We start from the raw sequence: 24,261 nt of genomic DNA, 5'->3' as shown, positions 1-24,261 counted from the left end.
TTATGAGTTTGTTTTCCCACTAGACAGTCAATGTCATGGGTGCAGGACTACAGGGTCTGTCTTCCTCATCACAATAGCCCTGGCACCTAGCGCAGTGAAAGTTGCCTGTAACGCATAACTAAATATTTGTTGAAAGCCTAAAGCTTTGGGCAAATCATTTTGATTTTCCAGACTTCAGGATCCCCATTTGTGAGGGAGGTGGTCTATTTGATACCTAAGACTCCCCTCCAGCACTGGTCTTCTGTAATTTTGTATCTACATGGCTTCCTGCCTGAGGTCGGGAACGATTTAACTCAAGAAGACAGGGATGTTACCTGTGAAGACCGTGAAGATCATGTAATCCAAACTGTGACTGCCTGGACACTGTTTATACAGGATCTTGAACCGGGCTAGGAGAGTGCCATGGATGCTAGGCCCAGTCCTCGTTTGCAGGGACAGGAAGACAGCAACAAATCATTTCTATGGAAAGAAGGAGTTGCCCTTCTTTCTACTGTGGATATCAAGGTATGCTGATGAGCCATGGCAAGTTCATTACAAAGGGATTGCAGATACAAGCCTGCTCCTTCAGAGTGATCAGGAAGCCTAATCCAGGAAAGAGAGAAATTATGCGTACTTCATATATTGCTCTAATACATATTAATCAGTCAGCAAATATTTAGTGCATTTTTGAGCAAAATGCAAAAGGGATGAAGAGAAAAATCAGACTTCAAAGATCATATGATCTGATTGTGGAAGAAAGGCATATTCATAATGAAAATGTAGTGAAGATGTTAGGTGAGTGTCTTAGTCTATTCTGCGCTGCTATAAAAAATACTGGAGACTGGGTAATTTACAAAACAATTTATTTCTCATGGTTCTGGTGAGGAGAAAGTTCAAGATCAAGGCACCCGCAGTTTGGTTGTTGGATGAAAGTTCAGGTTCTGCTTCATGTATGCTGCCTCCAGAGGACAGGAACACTGTCCTCAAATGACAGGAACACTGTCCTCAAATGACAGACGGTGGAAGGGAAAAAGAGGAAAAACTCTCATCAATTCCCTTTCTAAGGACACCTAAGTGCATTCACGAGGGAGGGCCCCTCACGACCTAATCATCTCTCTCTCTTTTTTTTTTTTTTTTTGAGACGGTGTTTCACTCTTGTTACCCAGGCTGGAGTGCAATGGCATGATCTCGGCTCACCGCAACCTCCGCCTCCTGGGTTCAGGCAATTCTCCTGTCTCAGCCTCCTGAGTAGCTGGGACTACAGGCTGTGCCACCATGCCCAGCTACTTTTTTGTATTTTTAGTAGATACGGGGTTTCACCATGTTGACTAGTATGGTCTCGATCTCATGACCTTGTGATTCACTCGCCTCGGCCTCCCAAAGTGCTGGGATTACAGGCTTGAGCCACCGCACCAGGCCTAATCATCTCTTAAAGCTCTGCCTCTTAATACTATCATATTGGCAACACCTGAGGTTTGGAGGCTACACATTCAAACCACAGCAGTGGGCTAAGCCAGACACTCTAGTTTCTTGTGGTTTCTCTCCATTTGGTTTTCCTATTAAAGACTTAAAAGGGGCCAGGCGTGGTGGCTCCTACCTGTAATCCCAGCACTTTGGGATTCCAAGGTCAAGAAATTGAGACCATCCTGGCCAACATGGTGAAATCCTGTCTCTACTAAAAATACAAAAATTAGCTCAGCATGGTGGCACATGCCTGTAGTCTCACGTACTCAGGAGGCTGAGGCAGGAGAATTGCTTGAACCCGGGAGGTAGAGGTTGCAGTGAGCTGAGATTGCACCACTGCACTCCAGCCTGGTGACAGGGTGAGACTTGGTCTCAGGAAAAAAAAAAAAAAAAAAAAAATTTAAAAGGACAGAAATACTATTTGCTGCTGCGTCATTAGAGAAAGGGTATTTGAGCTTGGCCTTTGAACATGGCAGGATTTGGGCATTTAGAGATTGGGGGTGCCATTCCAGGTACAGAGAAGAGCAGGAAGAATGGAGAGCACCTGACGTTTATGAGCATAGTGAAGGTTCACGTCAGGTTAAATGAAGCTGACTCATGTCAAATTAATTTGGAAAGGCAGGTTGTGACCAGGCTAAAGGCATTTGGACTTTGCTCTAGAGGAAATGTGAAACCATTGCAGATTTCTGAGCGGGCTGTTGGCTAAAGCTGGGCTTTAGGGAGGGAGATTCACAACAGTGGTAGGGAAGCTCTTTGAGAGCTGAGAATCCAGGGGAGAACAGACGAGTGAGAAAGCAGCGGCACTGAGGCCCAGGCTTGGGTTGCTGGTTTCTGGAAAGGGGACAGTGTTGGGGGAGTGGGAAGATGGGTTCAATGTGAGCTTTTGAGGAACCACAGGAGGGGTGCGCTCCACCATAGAGAAGGTATTCAAAAACAACTCTACAGAGAACTTGAGGCAGAGGGAGGAGTAAAGGACAATGATACCCCGAGAAACTTGCTCAAGGAATCCAAGGAGGCAAAAGCCTGATTCCAAAGTGTGAGAGCAACGGCACGCCTCGGGGAGGCAGGCACCAAGTGCAAACCGAGGCTGGAGGGCAGGGACTCAGGTGCTGGAGTGTTTCAGTGTGGATCTTGGGGTTGGCACTTGCTTGCTGGGTGATCCTGGGCAAGTTACTATGTGGCCTTAGTGTCTGTGAAATAGAGATCATGGTCATGACCACTTGGTAGAGCTGCTGGAAGGATGGAAGGAGTTCAGAAACATAAAGCTCCCAGCACAGAGCCTGGCATGTAATAAGCAGCCTGTGTGTTTGCCATCACGAGGGTACTTTTTAAGAAATGTAGTGCAGACGAGTATAAATGAGATGTGGAGTGAGGAGCAGAATCAGCGCCACGTTTTTCTTGTAATGAGTAAGAGATTGTAAAACACATTCACACGGAGGAGAAGGACACATGGGAGAGGGAAGAAATGGAAGACACAGATTCGTTGGAGGGAGGAAAAATGTCCTCACTTTGCATTTGGAATAAAGTCTACTTTCTTTACCTGGTAAAGCTGTAACTCCTCCATTTTCCCCACTGCCCTTTGCACATCTTGCATTCTCTTTTTCTTTCTTTCTTTTTCTTTTTTTTTTTTTTTTTAAGAGGCAGTCTCTCTCTCGTTGCCCAGGCTGGAGTGCAACGGCGCGATCTCAGCTCACTGCAACCCCCGCCTCGTGGGTTCAAGTGATTCTCCTGCCTCAGCCTCCCGAGCAGATGGGATTACAGGAATGCGCCACCATACTCAGCTAATTTTGTATTTTAGTAGAGACGGGGTTTCTCCATTTTGGTCAGACTGGTCTTGAACTCTGACCTCAGTTGATCCACCTGCCTCGGCCTCCCAAAGTGCTGGGATTACAGGCATGAGCCACCACGCCTGGTCACATCTTGCATTTTCTCAGAGCTGCTAGGATGACCTTGGCGGGGCCTTCCCCCAGCTCACCCGTCTTTCTGCAGCTCCCTTCCCTCAGCTTCTCACTTGGCGGAATCTGTTGTCTTACCTAGCTCTCACTTTAAATTCCCAAAGTCCTTCCCTGACCATCCAGTCCAAAGTAGCCATTCCACATTCATCACATTACCCGTTTTTCCATCTTTACATTGCATGGATCATCCCTTGGTGATTTCTTGTTTATTTATTTATTGGTGTACTGCCTGCCTCTCCTCGTCAACGTGTAAGCTTCATGACAGCAGAGACCTCTTGCTTGGTCATCACCATATCCTTGGCTCCTGGCACATGGCAGGAGCCCAATTAAATGTTTGTCAAATAAATGAATGAATACATCTTGTAATATGTGAGAAAAATGGGAGGCAAGTCTAGATGAAGAAGGCACTTAAAAAAAATTCTTTTTTGGGATAGAGTCTTGCTCTGTTGCCAAGACTGGAGTGCAATGGCGTGATCTTGGCTCAGTGCAGCCTCTGCCTCCTGGGTTCAAGTGATTCTCGTGCCTCAGCCTCCCGAGTAGCTGAGATTACAGGTGTGTGCCACCACACTTGGCTAATTTATTGATTTATTTTTTTGAGTTGGAGTTTCATTCTTGTCGCCCAGGCTGTAGTACAGTGGCCACTGTATATCTGGCATTTCTCCCCATATTATTCCTCCCCAACTCCCTACCTCCCACTGTTCCTTCCCTAGATCCCCCCCACCCCCAACAGACCCCAGTGTTTGATGCTCCCCTCCCTGTGTCCATGTATTCTCATTGTTCAACACCGGCCCATGAGTGAAAACATGTGGTGTTTTGTTTTTCTGTTCTTGTGTCAGTTTGCTGAGAGCCATGGTTTTCAGATTCATCCATGTCCCTACAAAGGACACGAACTCATTGTTTTTTATGGCTGCATAGGATTCCATGGTGTATATGTGCCACATTTTTCTTGTCCAGTCTATCATAGATGGGCATTTGGGTTGGTTCCAGATCTTTGCTATTGTAAACAGGGCCACAAAGAACATATGTGTGCATATGTCTTCATAATAGAACGATTTATTTATAATCCTTTGGATATATGCCCAGTAATGGGATTGCTGGGTCATATGGAATTTCTATTTCTAGGTCCTTGAGGAATTGCCACACTCTCTTCCACAATGGTTGAACTAATTTACACTCCCACCCACAGCGTAAAGTGTTCCTATTTTTCCACATCCTCTCCAGCATCTGTTGCCTCCAGATTTTTTAATGATCGACATTCTAACTGCCATGAGATGGCATCTCAATGTTGTTTTGATTTGCATTTCTCTAATGACCATTCTACCTGGTGTGAGGTGGTATCTCATTGCGGTTTTGATTTACAAGGAAACTGCATCATTTTCTACTGAAAATGCAGTTCCATTCTGCCTAAGACCACCAACCTCACCTGCCCCAGTATTATACCTTCCGGTGCAAGTTCATGGACAAGAGAATATTTGTAAAACTGCATTGGATTTATGTTGAGAAATGCTATGTTTTCAAAAGGTGAAAAAAATATAGAATGTGTTTTCAGACCTTTTATTTTTCCACCATAGCACTGGAATTTTTTGATGGTTTATGAAAATAAATGTATTTCTCACTCCTAGGCCATTTTAATGTGTAATATGGAGTTGAAGTTATTAATAATTACTACTAATTTAAAAATGTGTAATAACTAAGGAGGGGAGAGAAGGATGCTTGTACTACTGAGTATCTGCATATTAGATGCAAGTTCTGTTAATTGCCAGGCTATATAAAATAACAAGTGTTTGCAGTGCATTGAATGAATGTATGGTTTAGAAAACATTATTAATTACATGCATATTCATTGATCTCTTCACCAAATGCTCACTGGGGGTCTACTGTGTATCTGAGTCTAGCCAGAGTCTGGTGGTGGAGAGCTGAGCGGGTCAGGTCCAAACTCGTATTCCTGCTATTTCGTAGGGTGTGAGTGGTTGGATGGTCAGCGCAGTGGTCTCGGATGCTGGAATTTATTCTAATAAGTTTCTGAGCTGCTTCACAATCCAAGAGGGTCAGGGGAACCATAGCGGAGTCACTGCCTCCTTTTCCTACTCTTCCTCTTCCTCCTTCATCCTCTCCTCCTCAGCCTCTGTTATTACTATTATAGGAAATTTGAACTGGAATGAAAAAAACCCAGTTACATAAGTGGTCAAATGGTCGCTTTTTGGAATGACTTTACACTTACATAGGGTGTTCTAATGATTAGAAAAAAAAAAAAGCCATTATTTTAAGCTAGACTTTTCAGAAGGATCACAATGCTACCACTATTTTGCACTTATCTTTGAAAATAAAGTGCTTCCCTTAAGTTTGCTCATTTACTTGTTAGCATAATTTGGCCATTAAACATTAAGCATTGTTTGGAACCCATAAATCAAGCCAGGCTATGATGAAACAAACAGCAAAATTTGAGTTGATGCCGGAAACCGGTGAAGCCGCGATGGACTTAAGGACCAGTCTGCCAGGTTCCCGTCTGCAGATTCTGCTATGGACCAGGTGGGGGCAGCAGAGAGCTGACTGTGGTCTTCAGAAGGGAAGGCCAGCACCCGCCCGTAGATTCCAAGGCACAGGTGGAGGTGGCAGTGAGTTAGGAGGTAGAGTCAAGGTTTAGACTGAGGAGGGAGGAAAGCAAGAAAGATAGCAACAGCATGAAGATCAGACTGCAGAGGAAGCCAGAATTGAAGTAGGACACGGAACTGGTGTAAGTCAAAGAGCAAAGGTGCAGGGGGCACGGGGAGGCGAGGTTGGGTAAGCGGACAGGAGGTGCCTGAAGAAGGCCAGCTGCTTCACTAGTGCGCCTTCCAGTACCTTCCCAACTCGGTGGGCCAGGTCCATTCTTGGTCCTGCTTGGTCTTCCAAGGGCAGTGGCTGCCAAGGAACAGGGATGTGAGAGACACCAGCCATCTCTCTCTCCTGAGCCGAGATAGTAATCATGAAAATACTGAAATGAATGGAGAACACCCAACGATTTGGGAGCAACCAGGGCGTGGTAGTGAAGCGCTGCATGGGCTTTTTCTTCTGCTTCCTGCAAAGGACTAAGGTCCTCGGCAGTCTCTGTCCACGTTTTGGGAGATTTTTCACGATCGCCAAGGAAATATAGTTCAGTACTCCTGTTTACTTAATCGCTGGCTACACTTGAAATATCATGCTCTCCCTGTGTGGTCTTGTCATAATTATCTTCAAATGGTGCTAATTAGCAGACCCAACACATGGGCAGCCTTCCTTCCCCAGACTTGGCACCCTCACTCGCTGCACTTAGCACCCCTCGTGGGAAGGCATCCTGGAGATCCCTTATCTGCACTCTCCCCATCTACCCCTTTCCACTCGTGGAAGCTGCCTCTCCAGAGAAACTGCTATCTGATAAAGAATATCAACAAGTCCTAGCAGATGGCTGCTTATCTCAAGACACATATATTCACCAAAATCCTAGCAGAAGAAAAAGCTGTGTTTGGATGGTCCCTTAGAGCTAATTATAACATGTTCAAACTGTGTAAGGCAATTTGGAGATGAAGACAGAGTATAGAGAAAGAAAGACAAAGGGAGAATACCCAAAAGAGTTTTTGGAAAAGAGGAAAAATTTGTTCCTTATACATATAGATTTTTGAAACGGGGTTGCGGGGGTGGTCTCACTGTGTGGCCAGGCTGATCTCGAACTCCTGAACTGAAGGGATCTTTCCAACTCAGCCTCTCCAGTAGCTACAACTACAGGTACCAAGCTGAGCAAGAAGAAAAATTTGAGCTAGGCTTTAGAACGTCAAACTGAGATTCGGATTCTCTTGAGAAAATGGATAGAAATTTGTGGTCAGAGATGGCACCAGAAATAACTGGTTTCTACTCTGAGCTGTGCCTGGGGCAGCCTGACGACACTTTGTTGCTCACACTAATTTACCTCTTCCTGCTTTTATTTCCCTTTCTGTAAAATGGAATCAATGTGCTTGCTGACAATACCTCCAAATGATTTTTAAGACAAGGAGCGAGAATGTTACTGACAGACCTATGGTTCTCTGGGTGAGAGGGTTCCTGTGAATGAATGCACACACGGAGCCTTTTATTAATGAAGCTCAGGATGTCTGGTTTTTAATTGGCAGAGTAAATATCCACCCAGTAGTATTCACTCAGTTTACATTGTTCTGTCTCATTGTTTGTAAATCTTTTGAGTGATTACACAGCATTTATTCTCTATTGTTCAAAATACTCTTTAAAAAGCTGACTATAGGACTCCAGTCCCCACTGGTTTGTTCTTTTCCACTTGGCAAATGTTGATTTTATTTTTCCTTTGGCCTGTGCTTCTTAGTGGCTTGAAATGAATATGGCTTTTTTTTTTTTCTTGTTTACCCCTTTACCCACATTGTCAATAATAGAGTCGCCCTGGGAAGCAGAGTTTGCAAAGGGAGTGGGGTTTGGTATAAATTTGGAAGATTATATTGTTTCAGCTTTATTTTCTCAAATGCTGGAACTGCTTCTCAGGGGTTAGTCTTCTTTACTCATGCAAACTCACACATTCTCATAGGTGGTACCGTTAAACATGTTACAGCTGTAAACAAATTAATAAAAAATATGTTAAACAAATGTAATGAAAGAAGCAGGAAGTAAGTGTATACCCATGGAGGTCTGAGCAATTGGCTGTCATCGTTTGGTTTGATAATAGGTGTGTGAGTCACATGTATGGTGTGTCATGGGACAGATGAATAGAAATGGTAAAAAATATGAATCCAACCTAGTGCTTTTCAATTCTCCTTGCACATGAGAATAACCTGGAGAATTTAAAAAAAAAAAATCGATGCCGGCTGGGCATGTAATCCCAGCACTTTGCGAGGCTGAGGCAGGCAATCACCTGAGGTCAGGAGTTCGAGACAAGACTGGCCAACATGGTGAAACCCTATGTCTACTAAAAATACAAAAATTAGCCAGGTGTGGTGGCACACGCCTGTAATCCCAGCTACTTGGGAGGCTGAGGCAGGAGAATTGCTTGAACCTGGGAGGTGGAGGCAGGCAGATCACCTGAGGTCAGGAGTTCGAGACAAGGCTGGCCAACATGGTGAAACCCTATCTCTACTAAAAATACAAAAATTAGCCAGGTGTGGTGGCACACGCCTGTAATCCCAGCTACTTGGGAGGCTGAGGCAGGAGAATTGCTTGAACCTGGGAGGCGGAGGTTGCAGTGAGCCAAGATTGCACCGAGAGTTCTTGGGAGGCCGAGGCAGGCAGATCACCAGAGGTCAGGAGTTCAAGAGTAGCCCAGCCAACATGGAAAACCCCATCTCTACTAAAAATACAAAAATTAAGCTAGGTATGGTGGAGGGTGCCTGAGCTACTCAGGAGGATGAGGCAGGAGATTCGCTTGAACCTAGGAGATGGAGGCTGTGGTGAGCCAAGATCGTGCCACTGCACTCCAGCCTGGGCAACAAGAGCGATACTCTGTGTTAAAAAAACAAACAAACTGATGCCTGGGTCTCTCCCCAGAAATTAGAACATCTGCTGGTGTGGGTTTGGCATGGACATTTGTAGGTTCCTTAGCTGCACAGCCAGAGTTGGGAACCACTGATAACCCACAGAAAAACACTTTTGGAAGTATCTCCAGGGAAGGAGTCCTAGCCTAGGATCAGACACCTTTCTGGGCCCAATACACAACCACTGTTTTTTTTTTTTTTTTTCGAGACAGAGTCTCTCTCCGTCACTCAGGCTGGAGTGCTATGGCGTGATCTCAGCTCACTTCAACGTCTGCCTCCCAGGTTCAAGTGATTCTCCTGCTTCAGCCACCTAAGCCTCCTGGGGCCACAGGTGCACGCCACCATGCCTGGCTAAAGTCTCATTGGGCCTCCTCTTCTGGCCTGCTCCCATGCTATCTGACCCTTCTTGACATTCAAAAAAAGTGTTTTTCTTTAGTTGAACTCCAGGAACGCGTAGGATACTAAGAAAATGTTGAATGAAGGGGCATTAAATAGAAGTATGAATTGCCTTTATTGAAATTGCAGTGGTCTTTTTCTTCCTAAAGGTGCTGACCCAGCTGTGGAAAAGTTGTTTCTTGAATGTGGGTGACACATCTGTTTCACATCTTCAAGGCAATGCCTTGAGCCAGCTCCTCCCCCATGGGATTCAAAGGATGCCAAGTGTCCCACATGTGGCCTGCTTCCTTCTCTTAACATGGCCTAAAAGTCCCGTATTGAACTCCCATTCGCTTTGTTTGTTTGTTATTTATTTATTTTTGAGACGGAGTCTTGCTCTGTCACCCAGGCTGGAGTGCGGTGGCACGATCTTGGCTCACCACAACCTCCATCTCCCAGGTTCAAGCAAATCTCCTGCCTCATCCTCCTGCGTAGCTCAGGCACCCTCCACCATACCTAGCTAATTTTTGTATTTTTAGTAGAGATGGGGTTTTACCATGTTGGCTGGGCTACTCTTGAACTCCTGACCTCAGGTGATCTGCTGCCTCGGCCCAAGAACTCTCAGTAGCTTTGAAAGTAAAAGCCAACCCCTTTTGGTTGGCCCACGAGGCCCCACACGCCTTGGTGTTTCTGTCACCTCTTTCACCTCCTCTCCTGATTCTGCCCTTTGCTGGTGCCAATTCGGCTGCACTAGTGTCCTCTTTGTGACCGGAGCTGTGCCTGGGACACTCCAGTCTTCGCACCTGCTGCTGTTCCGAGCTGTTTATGCCCAGAATGCTCTTCCACCAGCTAGCTGCTTGTCTCCGCAGAGTCTTCAGGTAGCTGTGCGATGTCATCTTCTCAGTCACCCTTTGTGATCACCTGGCTTGTAAGTCCAGTCCTTGCCCTCATACTCCCCATCTCTGCTCCCTACTTCATCACCGCCTTAGCACTGTCACCATTTGACCTTCTTTCTACATATTTTATTTATTGGGTAGCTTGGCTGCTTCAGTAAATACTATAAATGAGGTGGCTTAAAACGAGACATTTATTTCCCACAGTTCTGGAGGGTGGAAATCTGAGATCAGGGTGCCAGCATGGTCTGGTTCTGGTGAGGGCCTCTTCCGATAGCAGATGGCCACCTTCTTTTTTTTATCTTTTTTTTTTTTTTGGAGACAGAGTCTCTCTCTGTCACCCAGGCTGGAGTGCAGTGGTGCCATTTCTGACCACTGCAACCTCCGCTTTCCGGGTTCAATTGATTCTCCTGCCTCAGCCTCCCGAGTACCTGGGACTACAGGTGCGCACCACCGTGCCTGGCTAATTTTGATATTTTTAGTAAAGACAGAGTTTTGCCATGTTGACCAGGCTGGTCTTGAACTCCTGACCTCAAGTGACCCATCCACCTTGACCTCCCAAAGAGCTGGGATATCGTGAGTCACCACACCTGGCCAGACGGTCACTTTCTCACTGTGTCCTCAGGCAGTGGAAAGAGATCAAAGAGCTCTTTTGTTTCTTTTATAAGAGCACTAATCCCATCACAGGGTCCCAACTCCACCACCTCATCAGCTTGCAAAGGCCCCACTTCCGATTACCATCAGATTGGGCGTTTGGATTTTAGCATATAGAGTTTGGGGGGACACAAATCTTCCACTCCATAATAGTTACAGTTGGCCTCCTCTCTTGTTCCACTAGAATATAAGCTTCACGAGATCAGGGATTTCTATTTTGTTTACCTGGAATAGGGCCTGGCACACTGTAGGTGCTCAGGAGATAATTCCTGGATGACAAAAATGAACTGGTCTCCTCTTTAGCCTCTGCAATCCTGTCCGAGTCACTGGGTTTGCCTTACTGCCCTGGGAGCAAGGCCTGCTTGGTGCCCTTCTCTCCCAGGGGTGGAGTTCCCATCTCTGGGAGGACTCGGGGCTCTCCTGGCCTGCTGCTTTTCCTCCTTACCTGTCCTGGGAGGTCAGACAGAGCCCTGCCAGCTGCCTGGGACGGCTGCCCGGCACGTCCTTGTTCCTGCTCAGTCAGCCAGTTGGGGCCTTGGTTTGGACCCTTCACTCACATTCTTCTGTGAACCTACCTCCTGGCTGAGACCCCACTTAGGCTCACCTTCTCACTTTCTCCTTCAAGAAGCACTCCCTGACCCCCAGCTCGTCTTCTGGAATTTCGACGCGTTGGTCAAGTCCAGTCTTGTTTGAACATGGCTTTGAATGATTCTTAATTGTATTTCAGGCTGGCTCTGCGCAGCAGACCATAGAAATACCGATTGTTTCTGGGGTTGCACTGGAGTGTGAGAAGGTGGGGAAAATGCTTCAGGACGATTAGACTGGGGAGACTTTGAGATGACTGATGAAACCTACAGCAAGAACTTTCCACACTCCTGATTGGGGAGGAGAGGGTGGTGATCAGGGGTGGGGGAGGTGCAGGGGAGCTGTTGAGGGTCCTGTGCTCCTCAGTTCTCTGGCTTCTCAGGCGCTTTGATCTTGTCGTATAGAAGCCTCTGGAAGCATAGGGACTGTGGAAACTGGAAGCTGTTCTTGGACTATTTCGCAACACTTTTCTCCAGGAAAAAGAAAAAAAAAAAAAAAAAAAAAAAAAAAGGCTTCATTCTCTTCATCCCCAATGTTACATAATCGAACATTTCCCGTGCTGGCTGAAATGAATATCCTCTCTTTGCCTGAATAAATAATGCACAGACTCCTTGGGACAGGCTGCTTCCTCCAGGCTGCTGCTTCCGAGGGATCCGACCGCTTTGTGGGTTTAGTGGTGGCACTCAGCTGGACGCGGGGCCGGGGCTTCCTTCTTGGAGGGTGCTTTCTGCCAAAATGTCTTTTAAACGTCTCAACAAGTAGCAAACAAGGCCACACCTGCGACAGTTGTAGCGATTCCGGAAGACCTGCTCACCACGAGGTGCTGGAGTCGTTTGCAGCTGGAAATCCATGGTGACTGCAGTTTAAATAAATTTCCTAAGTGCAGAATCACCACACAAGGCGTGGAGAAACTGAAATCTGTAACATCTGGAGTTGCAAACACTCACAGGCATATCAGTTGTCTGCATTCCCTAAGGAAAACTGTTTACTGGACGCTTTCGTACTCAACCCTGTATTTCCCAGCATAGGTTTTTGATTTTCACGTGGAGTGTTTGATTGTTTTCCCGTGCCCAAGTCACTCTCTTCATAGCTCGTTGTTGAATTTGTGTGCGCCTTTGTCTTCGCTCTATATCCTTTGCTTTCCTATATGAGAAAAATAAATGGCACCGCTGAATTGCATGAGAGGGGCTGACGGTGTTCCAAGTGCTCAGGTTGGCTTTCACATCCTTCCTTTCCTCCTGTAGGGAAGTTTGCTAGGTGTAAAGCGAAGGACAGAATAGGATCCCCCTGGAGGGATTTTCACGTGGTTCTTATTCTGAGCCACCCAGAGCTGGTTCCCAGCACAACTTGTTAATTGCTGAGTAGACCTAAAGTTTTGAAAATCAAGATCTCTTTGGAGTTTTACAAGTGAAATTTTAAAAATGAGAAATGACTATCCCAATGTATTTTAGAAGAAAGATGCAACTTGTAAAATCCTATTAATTTGGGGAAAAGGGGGCTAATATGAAACACAAAAGTAATAGGCAATATTTACAAATTGTGAAAAATACTAGAATAGTATACATGGAAGAGTCTTAGACATTCCATTAGCAGTGGTAAACCCATTCCTTTGGTTCTGAATCTTGTTAAGCTTCCTTAAGAATTTGATGAAGTTTCTAGACCTTTCCTTCAGAAAAATGCACATGTGTTTATGTACCTAAATGTTTGGATATGATTTCAGGGGGATTCCAAATCCTCCGGGACCACCCCCCCCCACACCCCCCATGTGGATGTTTGTGTTGCAGTGGGTTAAGAAAACCAGGAGAGGCTAGAAAAATTTTATGAAAGAGAAATACGAACATACAGTACCCAGTCAAAATTTACCTGTGAGGAAAATTACATTAAACACATTTATGGCTCACGCCTGTAATCCCAACACTTTGGGAGGCTGAGGTGGGTGGATCACCAGGTCAGGAGATCAAGACCATCTTGGCTAACATGGTGAAACCCCATCTCTAAAAACAAAACAAACAAACAACAAAAAAAAAACCAAAAAGAAAACACATTTATTTTCCAAACGATGACACAAAATTAGACGCCTATTACCATCCAGTTTAAGCACGTTTAATGCTTATGGTGACCTCGCAGTCCAAATGCCTGCTCTCTGTTTGCCCTTACTGTCTTATCTTACTTTATGCCAATTAAATAGGTCCTGTCTCCAATGTCATTATCTAGTTTCATTCTTTGTTTTCTATGTTTTATTTTTTACTTCTTGCTCCTATTTCGAAGACTTTGAAGGTATTGGGACTTGGGGACATGTTGTTTCCAATATAGATTCTGGTATTGTAGAGGGTGTTTTACAAGCCCAGGCAGGTGTACTTGGGGACTGAGGCTACTCAGTAACCCTGTAAATGCTGAGTCTGCTATTTCTGTTGCTTGAAGAACAAGGTGAATGTAGGTATCCTTGGATATTGGGGATGATAGAAGGGTATGGATTGGAGAGAAACAGGACCTCCTGCCCCTTCGATTTAAATGGAGATTCATTTGATTGAAAAAAATAATGTATATTCACCAGGCCCTGTGTGAATTACCACCATGGATGTAGGTGGAGTAAGCTGTGTTCCCAGGTAGCCTGCAATCAAGTGCAATCCATTGGTGGTAGGAGGCATGGGAGAAACAGAAGTAACTCAGGACTAGATTGAATTGGCCACTTAACTAAGAGTGTTATCAAGTGTTCTATAAATGTGTAGATTCTGATTAGTTATCAGTTTGTCATACTTTTTTTCCCTTTTTTTTTTTTTTTTGAGACAGAATCTCGCTCTGTCACCCAGGCTGAAGTGCAGAGGTGTGATCTCAGCTCACTGCAACCTTCACCTCCTAGGTTCGAACAATTCTCTCATCTCAGCTTCCTAAGTAGCTGGGATTACAAACATGTGTCACCACGTCCAGCTATTTTTTTTTTTTTTGTAGTTTTAGTAGAGACAGAGTTTCATCATGTTGGCAAGGCTGGTCTTGAACTCCTGACCTCAAGTGATCTGTTCACCTCTGCCTCCCAAAGCGCTGGGATTACAGGTGTGAGCGCCCACACCCAGCCAGGTTGTCATACCCATCTCCCTTCCTAGACACAAGCTCCTCTGGGTCACGTCTGTTCTTTCTTGCTGGCAGAGGAGATGCTTCAGAAGTGCTTGTTGCTAGAGGAGAAAGGTTCAAGTGGCAAGGGTGAAAATAGGATGATGTTGAGCTAGCAGAAAGGTCTCCATGGAGAAGGCGTTCTTTGAGATGAATATTGAGGAAGTGGTAGGATCACACCTGACCCAGATAGAGAAGGGGATGAGATCCAAGCAAAGGATGCTGGGAGCAGGGAAAGAGATAGTTGACTGAAGTCAAAGGCTGGAGAGGTTGGCTGGGGCCAGTTGATCAGGGACATGGTGAGTGGTTTGTACTTAATTTAATCTTACAGTGATATAATAAGAATGATTTATCGGGAACATAATCTGGTGAAGGAGTGTTTGATGGATTAGAAATGGTAGAGGCTGGAGGCAATTAGGCCTATTAGGACACTGTTGCAAAAGTCCCGGGGAGAGCTGAAGAGGATCTGACTTGTGATAGGGAGCAGGAAAAAGAAGGGATGGAGGCTGGAGGTATTTTGGAGATACAGCCTGAAGTTCTTGTAATCCAAACTTCCCCAGAATATCTCAGCCCAGAAATAAAAACAGAATGAAAACAACAAAAACACAATACTATTATTTTCTTTGCTTTCTATCAACAGTTTGCAACCTGCAGTCCTTTCTGATTCTTCCTTCCTATGGGGACAAGTGAATAGGCAGATGCTGAATATCACCGTTGGGCTCGCAGAAGCCCCTGGCATTGGTGGGCTGAGGCTGCGGCTGCTGGTGCCAATTAAAGGCACCCATGGGCAGGACCCTCTTGCCACTAAGCTTCAGGGCAAAAGGGAAACCTTAAGGCGGTGCTCCCCACTGCTAATTGGTACCTGGTACAGGAATCAAGACTTCCCTTTGTTTGCTCTCAGTGGTTTACAGAGATTTATCTTCTCTAAAGCAACCTCTCCTTTCACTAAATTTCCGGTGTTTGTGCAAATTGGGAGGTTAAACTTAGCAACAGCGTCTCTGCTGCATTTAGATATCATTTTTCTCTGACACTGGCTGCTTCTTTTTACATGAAATATGTGAATTCCTCCTTTCTGCTCAGAAGTACGCCTTAGTAGTTGACAAAAGTGAACTACCCAAAGGGCCAGCCTTCTCTGGATTCTAGTTGAGACCTTGCTTCCCGCTGAGAAGTGTGTGCATTTGTGTATCTGGTGACCGAGATGGCTCAGGGAGTGGGCAGGGGTTTGGGGAGGAGGAAGACTGAGGGACAGGTGGGGAGTAAGAAGGTCCAGAAAGTGATTTTGGTTCAGCAGTATCAATAATATTTTTGTTTTAAATCATTGTCTTCTTCAATGTTGCTTCCTTGGTCACTCCTGTAAATATGAAAGCCCATTTATTCTTCTAATAGAAAATTTTTCATAATTGTTTCCTCACATGAGACATTTGTGGCTTTATATATAGGTGTGTGTATATAAAGAGGAGGCATGTAATTTACAAAGGCAGATTTTAAAAGCCTTTCTACAGATGAAATGCAAGATTCAATTGCATTTTTTCTTTTTGAGATGGATCTTACACTGTGACCCAGACTAAAGTGCAGTGGTGTGAACATGGCTCACTACAACCTCAAACTGGGCTGCAACAATTCTCCCACCACAGCCTCCAGAGTAGCTGGGACCACAGATATGAGCCCTTACAGCCAGCTAATAGAAACCAAGTTTTCTGTAGAGATGGGGTCTTCCTGCATTGCCCGGGCTAGTCTTGAACTTCTAGGCTCAAATTTGTTGATTTCTTCCAAAAGTATTTTCTGCTTGACATTGTTATTGAAGAAATAGTTTTTTAAAAAAATTTGAAGAAAGGCACTATTTTTATCCCTGTAAGCTTGAACTAGGGCTTTCATATTGAGTAAAAGACAGTATAAAATATCACTGGGGATTGGTCATATTAAAGCTCTGTTGTCAAATACTCTAGGTCTACACATTAAAAAGTGGACTACTGATGGGTTTTGTGCTTCCTGCTATAAAAACCAGCACCTAGGCCCCCGATGGGTGTTTAGATAGCTAAACACTCTTAGGTTCCACTATTCTGATGGCAAGGACCAGAGATGCCTGTGGATAGCTGGTAATAAGGGATCTATAAAAGAAACTGGAAATTCTGCAAACTTGTCAGTAAACCATGCAGCTCTAGCCAGACCCTGCCATGTGCTTATGGGTCCAGAGGCCCACATGTGTTCATCTCAGCTCATCAATTTTCTCTGCCCCTGCATAACTTTGATTTCTAGGAGCCTTTCCTTAGTTTGGCCTCCGTGCCACCCTGAGACATTCTCTTGTCCTTTACAGCTCACGAACGCAGTGCAGTTTTCCAAATTCATACCCTCAGAGCTTGAATGATTGGTCCAGTTCGTCTTTTCCACATTAAGTCATGTCTTAAGTCACTAGCCAGTCTATAGATTGGTTGTTCTTTGGTTGGGCGTCTCATCATGGTCCAGTTAGCTGTGACCTGAAGTGGCTTTTGGATGGGGAGATTGTGTGAACTTCAGTTGGTTGTTCAAGCATCAGGAGCTGAGAGCATGGCAGTTTTCCCTAGAACAATAGTGAGTGATTGGTCAGGTACTGATCAGTATCTCCAGGTAAGCAGAGTTTCAATTTTGGTTGCTCTTCATGAGGAAAAGCAGAAGCCCAGAGCTGTGTTGATAGAGTGATGAAACTGAGATAATGTTTTGAGCAGTGCCCAATGGAAACATCTTTGCTAAGAAGAACGAATGAAGAATTTTGGCAATTAACTATGTAACTGAGTCCCAGACTCTGCTATCATCTGAGGTGGCAGATAAAAACACATACTCCAAATCAAAAACCTGATTTTTTATTTTAGCCTGAATCACCCAGATCACAGCAGGATTTTGCTTGAATGACCCAGACAGATTGCATCAATTTGCAGCTTTACTTTGCTTGTGGAAACCAGGCTGTTAGTGGTTTCTTCTGAAATGGGAGAATGTATCAAAAAAAGGTTGGAACCTGAACAATTTCTAGAATTTCATTGTTCTGTGCTTCTTGATAAACAATGTGGCACTATGTGGCACAATGTGGCAAAGGAACGTGTGTTGACTCTTTTTTTAAAAAATAAAGATGCAGTGGATAGCATGATTTTGATGAAATGTCAGCCTTGTTTTTCATTTGAAAACTGTGTGTGAGGGAATCAGGTGTAATGGCATGATACTTCTCTTTGAATATACTTATGAGATTAAATTTCAAGTACACTGCATTATACTGCTTCATAAACTGTTGTTTTCTTCTTTTTTGAATTGTTCAACCTGTCTAATGGTAATAAATACAATTTAATTAGACACTTTTCCTCAAAGGATATATATATATTTTCCCTAAATGAAAACAAAGAAGGCTGGGTATGGTGGCTCATGCCTGTAAGCCCAGCACTTTGGGAGGCTTAGGTGGGCGGATCACGAGGTCAAGAGATCAAGACCATTCTGGCCAAAATGGTGAAACTGTGTCTTGTCTCTACTAAAAATACAAAAATTAGCTGGGCATGGTGGTGCATGCCTATAGTCTCAGCTACTTGGGAGGCTGAGGCAGGAGAATCGCTTGAACTTGGGAGGTGGAGCTTGTAGTGAGCTGAGATTGCACCACTGCACTCCAGCCTGGGTGATAGACTGAGACTCTGTCTCAAAAAAAAGAAAAAAAAAAAAAAGAAAGAAAGAAAAAATAAAGCATAGAATAGTTAAAAATGTATTGGTCCAAGCACACACATTTTTATTTTTAGTGATTTTATTAGAACAATAAACTTTAAAATCATTTGTAACAACCTTTTTGGATTGATCTGATGGAACTGTTTTTGCCTATTCACTGATAAACCTGTCAACCGTTTCCTCTCATGACACATAAAAAGCACACATGTTCACATATTGTGTCCTTGTGTGTAATGCCGCATGCTGGTTCAGATTCTGAAATGGAGTGTTAAAAGCATGGGGGCTTCAGTTGGTCCATGTGAGTTTGAACCCTGGCCCCAGCTGGTATAGGTACTTAATCTCGGTATCCTATGGTTTTCCTCAACTGCAAAATGGGTTTTTAGTAGTACCTACCTCACTGGGTTGCTGTAAAGGTGCTTAAAATAGTACCCAACATCTAGTACACTGGCCCTCCATATCTGTAGGTTCCATATCTGAGGATTCAATCAACCTGTGATTGGATAAATAATGTCCAGGAAAATAGCTGCATACCAGGAAAAGAAAAAGAAAAAAAATCCAGAAAAAAATTGTGCCTGTATTGAACATGTACAGACTTTGGCTCTTTCTACTCTATAAACAATACAGTATAATGTGTATTTACCTCGCATTTACATTGTTTTAGGTATTATAAGCAATCTATGGATTACTTAAAGTATACAGAAGGATGTGCATAGGATATATATAAATACTATGCAATTTTATATCAGGGACTTTTCCTGGAACCAATATGCTCAGAAGACATTTGATGTCATTTTTATTCTCTTGCACTCAAGAAAGCAAATATTGGAATGCAAATGAATACCAAGAATAGTTTTTAAAAGGATAATTTATATACAATTTACATTGTACATTCATATTCTCTGATGAAAGGAAATAATCTGTAAACTTCCATTCAGAATTCATGAGCTGCCCTATTTTGAGAACTGTTGCTCTAGGTAATTTTCATCTTTGTATTGACGTGTAAAACTGATTTTAACAGGTAGCTAAATGCTGTTTGAAAAGCATACTTCACCCATTCTGGCAAATAAAATAATTGAAGGATTTAATTAATTTAGAAAAAATATTTCATTTTCAAAACGTTTAAACTGCTCAGAGCATGTTATTAAATAATTTACCTTTCACTAGGAATCATAATAAAAACAATAAAAATGCTTACTGAACCCCTGCAATGCATTAGTATACATGATTATTCCTTGTGCAAGTGAATCTTGTTGAGATTTTATGTTCAGTCACTTGAAATTAAATACTTTACATATTAACTAAAATGTGTCCTGCTCTCTGTATTCTGGAGAAGTTACTCTCAGGCAAATTTACATATTCAAACTATTTTATGGGCTAACTGACAAGTATAGCGATTGAAGACAGTTAAGATCATTTATTTCAAAATGTTTTAAAGCATTGATTATTTCTTTTGGTTTTCCTTCCTTCCCATGACAGTTTTGAGGTGTACCTCTTACTTGGCAGATGTCAATCTGTGCTAGGTACTGGGACAGACAGCAATACAATAGCAAGAGAGAGATCCCCCCTCTGCCCCTTCTATCATTCTCACTTCTAGAAAACCAGCCTTTTTCAAGACTTGTAGAGAAGAAAAAGCGAAAATATTTTTTAAAAAATCATTGAAAGTACATACTGCATAAACCACAGCAGACATGATGAGATATTGAAATTTCAATGTTATTAAAAAATTTTAATATGATTTTACAGCCCCTTTTCTACTTTAAAATGTGTATCTTAGTGCTAAATAAATAATCAGTAACCACATAAATTTAAAAATTGCTGCGGGAAATACCAGACAGTTTATGGAAGGATCATGAGACAGAAATAAGGACCGAAGAGCGTAAGGAGCTAGACCTGTGCGGGTTACCGAAGTCAAGAACCTAATTAATCAGTAACAGGAAGTGCAGAGCGGGCTTTTGAGTCCATGCCTGAGTAAGAAACTCCCAAATAACACTAACAGAAGACATTTCCTTACCCCTGCTTTTAGTTTAGCTCTAGCTAACTTTGGATTAACAAAATTTATGTGATGAATGAATGTTTTATTTTTTTTTCCAACTCCACATGCTTGTCTAGACTTTGAGCTTTATTATGAATAAAGAGAAAAATCGGCTGGAGGGCGTAAAAAAAATTTCAGGCAGATTAACACATGATTTACCTCTTTTTGAACATCCATCTTAATGGAAGTAATAAGAAAGTTAGATTCAAGCCTGGCTTGGAGAAAGCAAGGCCACCCCCTCCTCTATTTTTTCAATGAGATTTTCCAATCCTAGTCAAATGGTGGTGCTAGTTCTTTATTTTTGAGTTACTGCATTTCCTAATTTCATGGTCATAACAGCCTCCTGTCTACCGACTCAGAACGGATTTTACCAAAACTGAAAATGCAGCTCCATGCTCAGAAGCTCTTTAACAGGCTCGAAAGGTCCATGCTCCTTTCTCCTGCCCATTCTATAGCATAAGAAGACAGTCTCTGAGTGATAATCTTCTCTTCAAGTAGGTACTCCTATTTCTTCTCAATTTATTTTTTCCTTTTTGATATAATGTGCTACTGTTTACAAGCATATTGTAACTTCAGAGCTTACCTCTCATCTTTAAAAAATGTTCATTTTTTTCCTCTTTCTGCTCCAAGGATATTTTGCAAACTTACTGGCAAGTATTCCTAGGATGATAAAATGTGAAATCTAAACTTGGTACAGTGGAAATTCACTTCTAGAATAATATTTAGCTGAGGCAGAGGGCAATCCGACTACCCTGTTCTTAGTACAGCACACACAGGCTGCCTGTCTGTTCCAGATAACATATATTTATTGGGTCCAGCACTAGCTAGGAGACACTGTATTGTTGAGCTGTGTTAGAATTTTAAAAGTTCTTAATTAGAGAAATCTCAGACTAGCAGGAACACAGTACCTGTTTTCTTAATCTTGGGAGCCATAACTTATGTGAGTTTGAACTAAACGATGTGAATAAGCCAGTATTTGTTTCCTAAAGGCAGTCAAGTTTTCTGAAAAGCGACACATCTAGCAGCACAAGAATGAACTACTCTGTCTTGAAATTGGCCTCTGATTTTAAGCAAGTTCTTTTGAGTCCTGGTGTCCCATTTTCTCGGTTCCTTTTTGCCTCTCAAAGGCACACGCATAATGACTTCACCACATATAGCAGTGGGCTACTCGGGTAATGATGTGGCAATCGCAAGGCAGGGCAGAATACTTTCATTTTGGTCAGAGGAATGCCACATGTCTTAGGAAATGATCGTTGAACTGTAAGTTTCATGCTTTGTTGAGAAGATAACCAGTATTCTCTCAAACAAATCCATAGAAGCCGACATGATTAAAACATTTTAAAGCAGTTTACTTGATAGAAGGATTGGGCTTTATCAGAACTAGTGATCATGGCAATGCTTCCTGCTTAAAGGTGCCAGATTTTTAATGCCTGTATGTGTCAGATCTAACAGGCTTACAGAGCAACTCTGTGTATACGAGGTTGCTGGGAAATTCATCTAGTTTTGAATGTGGTATATACATATTTTAATGTTGAGAGTAAACTTAGGAAGAACAGGTAGAAGTATTTGAACTGAATTCTGAAATGTACAGAGAACTTAAATTGGATGAGAATGTTTGAGATCCATGGTTCAGGGTTCATTTCTATACCATAAAATCCCTTCCTATTTCTCAAAAGCAAATGTTTTGTTTGATTTTGTTAGCATCCTGAGAAGACTGCCGACTAGGCCTTGAAATGCATGCAGATAACGCCGTAGCGGTTGGATAAAATACTCTAGCATGTTAGATTTTCAAGGAAATTAGAAATAAAAACAATGTAGGTAAAAGATACGACGTGTGGGGAAAAAAGCAGAATTTTCATTAAGAATGCAAGGGTCGTATTTACAAGTAGAAGATTTTTCTTGGACACTTGGAGATACTTGTTTTGTTTTATTGCTCATGACAGTCAAGGAAAGGAATAGAAAGTTTGGGTCTTAAACCTGCAGCAAGAACAAAGTCAAACTATCTTTTGTTTCTGAGAACTCTGTGTCTTTTTGTTCAATATTGGGTTTAGAGCTAGCTACCGTCCACCTTCCCTTCACTCACTCACTCTAAACCTCCACACAGTATAACTATGTACATCAGGTGTCTGCTAAACATGTTCACATGGTTGTCTGCAGGTCTTCTCTTAGTCTATCTGCATTCATTTACCCTAGTTGGTCAGAACAGTTGCTTGGGTTGAGGGCCTGGTGGTTGAGTTTACTTTGCTTCGAATAGGGAACAGTTCTGCTTCATGACTCCAGATTGGCTATTTGGGAAAAAGGGCAAGGAAGAGAGTGACCCAGCTCTCAGTAGACCATCCACACTGCTGGTAAATAAAATAAAATAAAATAAAATAAAATAAAATAAAATAAAATAAACAAACTCACAGCATAGGATTTATCTATGGCAGTGGTGATATGGTCCTGTCCATCTGCCTCTATCAGGATAGAGTCTCCATTGTTGATCTCTGAGAAAGAGGTGCTATCTGTGAAGCCTCTTGCATATTATCAAATAAAGTGCTCTTTTCAAAGGCAGGCACTGTACAGGTAAGACTGATGTGCTGTGCCTACCTTCTCAGCAACATCTCATTAGACTTCCTCTGAATCATTCCCACTGGACACAACAGCAAAAACATACACATCAGTGAGTTTTATGGTTCTATCTAAGGTGTATAACATTTTTCCTGCTGAAAGTCTGTGATCATTTCAGAGAATGAAGGGGCTTACCCTACCAACCTGCCCCTTAAAATATTCTGCTAGAAAGCTGATACCTCTGCTCAGGTTTTCCACAGCAGAACACTCTTCGGTGAGAATTCTATTAAGTGGTTCAATTCAAATCCATGGAAAACGACTGAGTAGCCAGCCATAGCTCCTACCACTCTCTAGCTGTGCAATTAGAGGCAGATTATTTCACCTCCATCATTGAATTTCTCATCTGCAAAGTTGGAGTACTAAGAGTAGCTACCAGATAGTATTATATGGAATAAATGGGATTAAACCACTCATTAAACTCCTTGCAGTCTCTAAGCATTAGAAACTTAGTATGAGGAAGTGATTTCTACTCTAAGCCTAGCACAGTGCCTGGTACTCAATACATGTTGGTTGAATAAATGAAATAATTCAAGATCAGCATCAAAGCTGCTAGGAGTTTATGAACATCTGATCATAACTGGAAACTGGATCTAAAAAACAAAGGGCAGTCAATCCAATCAACTGAGTATGCCACCTGTTGAAATGCTGCTACTTCTGTAATGAACTTAAAGTGTTGGAAGACAGTCCAGAAACCTCCATCATCCTTTCTTCCATCATTCCTATGCTTTGTGACTTTCTTTGTGATGAGAAGGGTGAGATTAACATGTCAAAAATGTGTTACAAACCCTTCACATTCTCTTTCACATCAACAGAAGCATGCTGCTTCATTGTTGGGCGGTGTCTTAGCCCATGCACACATAGAGTTATATGCTGATTTTCTTTTCTTTTCTTTCTTTTTTTTTTTTTTTTTGAGATGGAGTCTCTCTCTTTAGTCCAGGCTGGAGTGTAGTGTAGCGGCACAATCTCGGCTCACTGCAACCTCTGTCTCCCAGGTTCAAACAATCCGTCTGCTTCTACCTCCCGAGTAGCTGGGATTACAGGCATGTGCCAGCATGCTTGGCTAATTTTCATATTTTTACTAGAGACAGGGTTTCATCCTGTTGGCCAGGCTAGTCTCAAACTCCTGACCTCAAGTGATCTACCCACCTTGGCCTCCCAAAGTTCTGGGATTACAGACATGAGCCACCATGCCTGGCTGTCTGCTGATTTTCTAATTCAGTATAATACTAAAGACCTGAGATAGTCTCTCCCTCACTGGCCCCATAACATATGCCCATGATGTGGTAATAATAACAACTATAGTAGTGTCCAAGGTTGGGAGAGCTCTTACTTTGTGCCATGCTTTTTATGCTATTATCATGTGCGATTCTTTCTTTCTTTCTTTTTTTTTTTTTTGAGACAGAGTCTCACTCCGTCACCCAGGCTGGAGTGCAATGGCGTGATGTCGG

The 24,261-nt window shown here is 42.9% G+C and overlaps 1 protein-coding gene across 2 annotated transcripts in view; it reads left to right on the top strand.

Annotated features, from left to right (window-relative positions):
* The window catches only part of ESR1 (estrogen receptor 1), a 441,625-nt gene that overhangs the window by 18,691 nt on the left and 398,673 nt on the right, over positions 1 to 24,261 (top strand). The window contains exon 1 of one of the 2 annotated variants that reach the window (XM_074397267.1): positions 20,322 to 20,697. The exons of the other annotated variant lie outside the window; for it this stretch is intronic. The gene's annotated coding sequence lies outside the window, so the exon portion shown is untranslated. Of the gene's footprint in view, positions 1 to 20,321; positions 20,698 to 24,261 lie in introns of those variants that run through there. 2 annotated transcript variants of the gene reach the window in all.

Source organism: Saimiri boliviensis, chromosome 4 (genome assembly GCF_048565385.1).
Source record: "Saimiri boliviensis isolate mSaiBol1 chromosome 4, mSaiBol1.pri, whole genome shotgun sequence".
NCBI classification, from domain to species: Eukaryota; Metazoa; Chordata; class Mammalia; order Primates; family Cebidae; genus Saimiri; species Saimiri boliviensis.
This window is presented reverse-complemented; position numbering and strand designations above follow the sequence as displayed.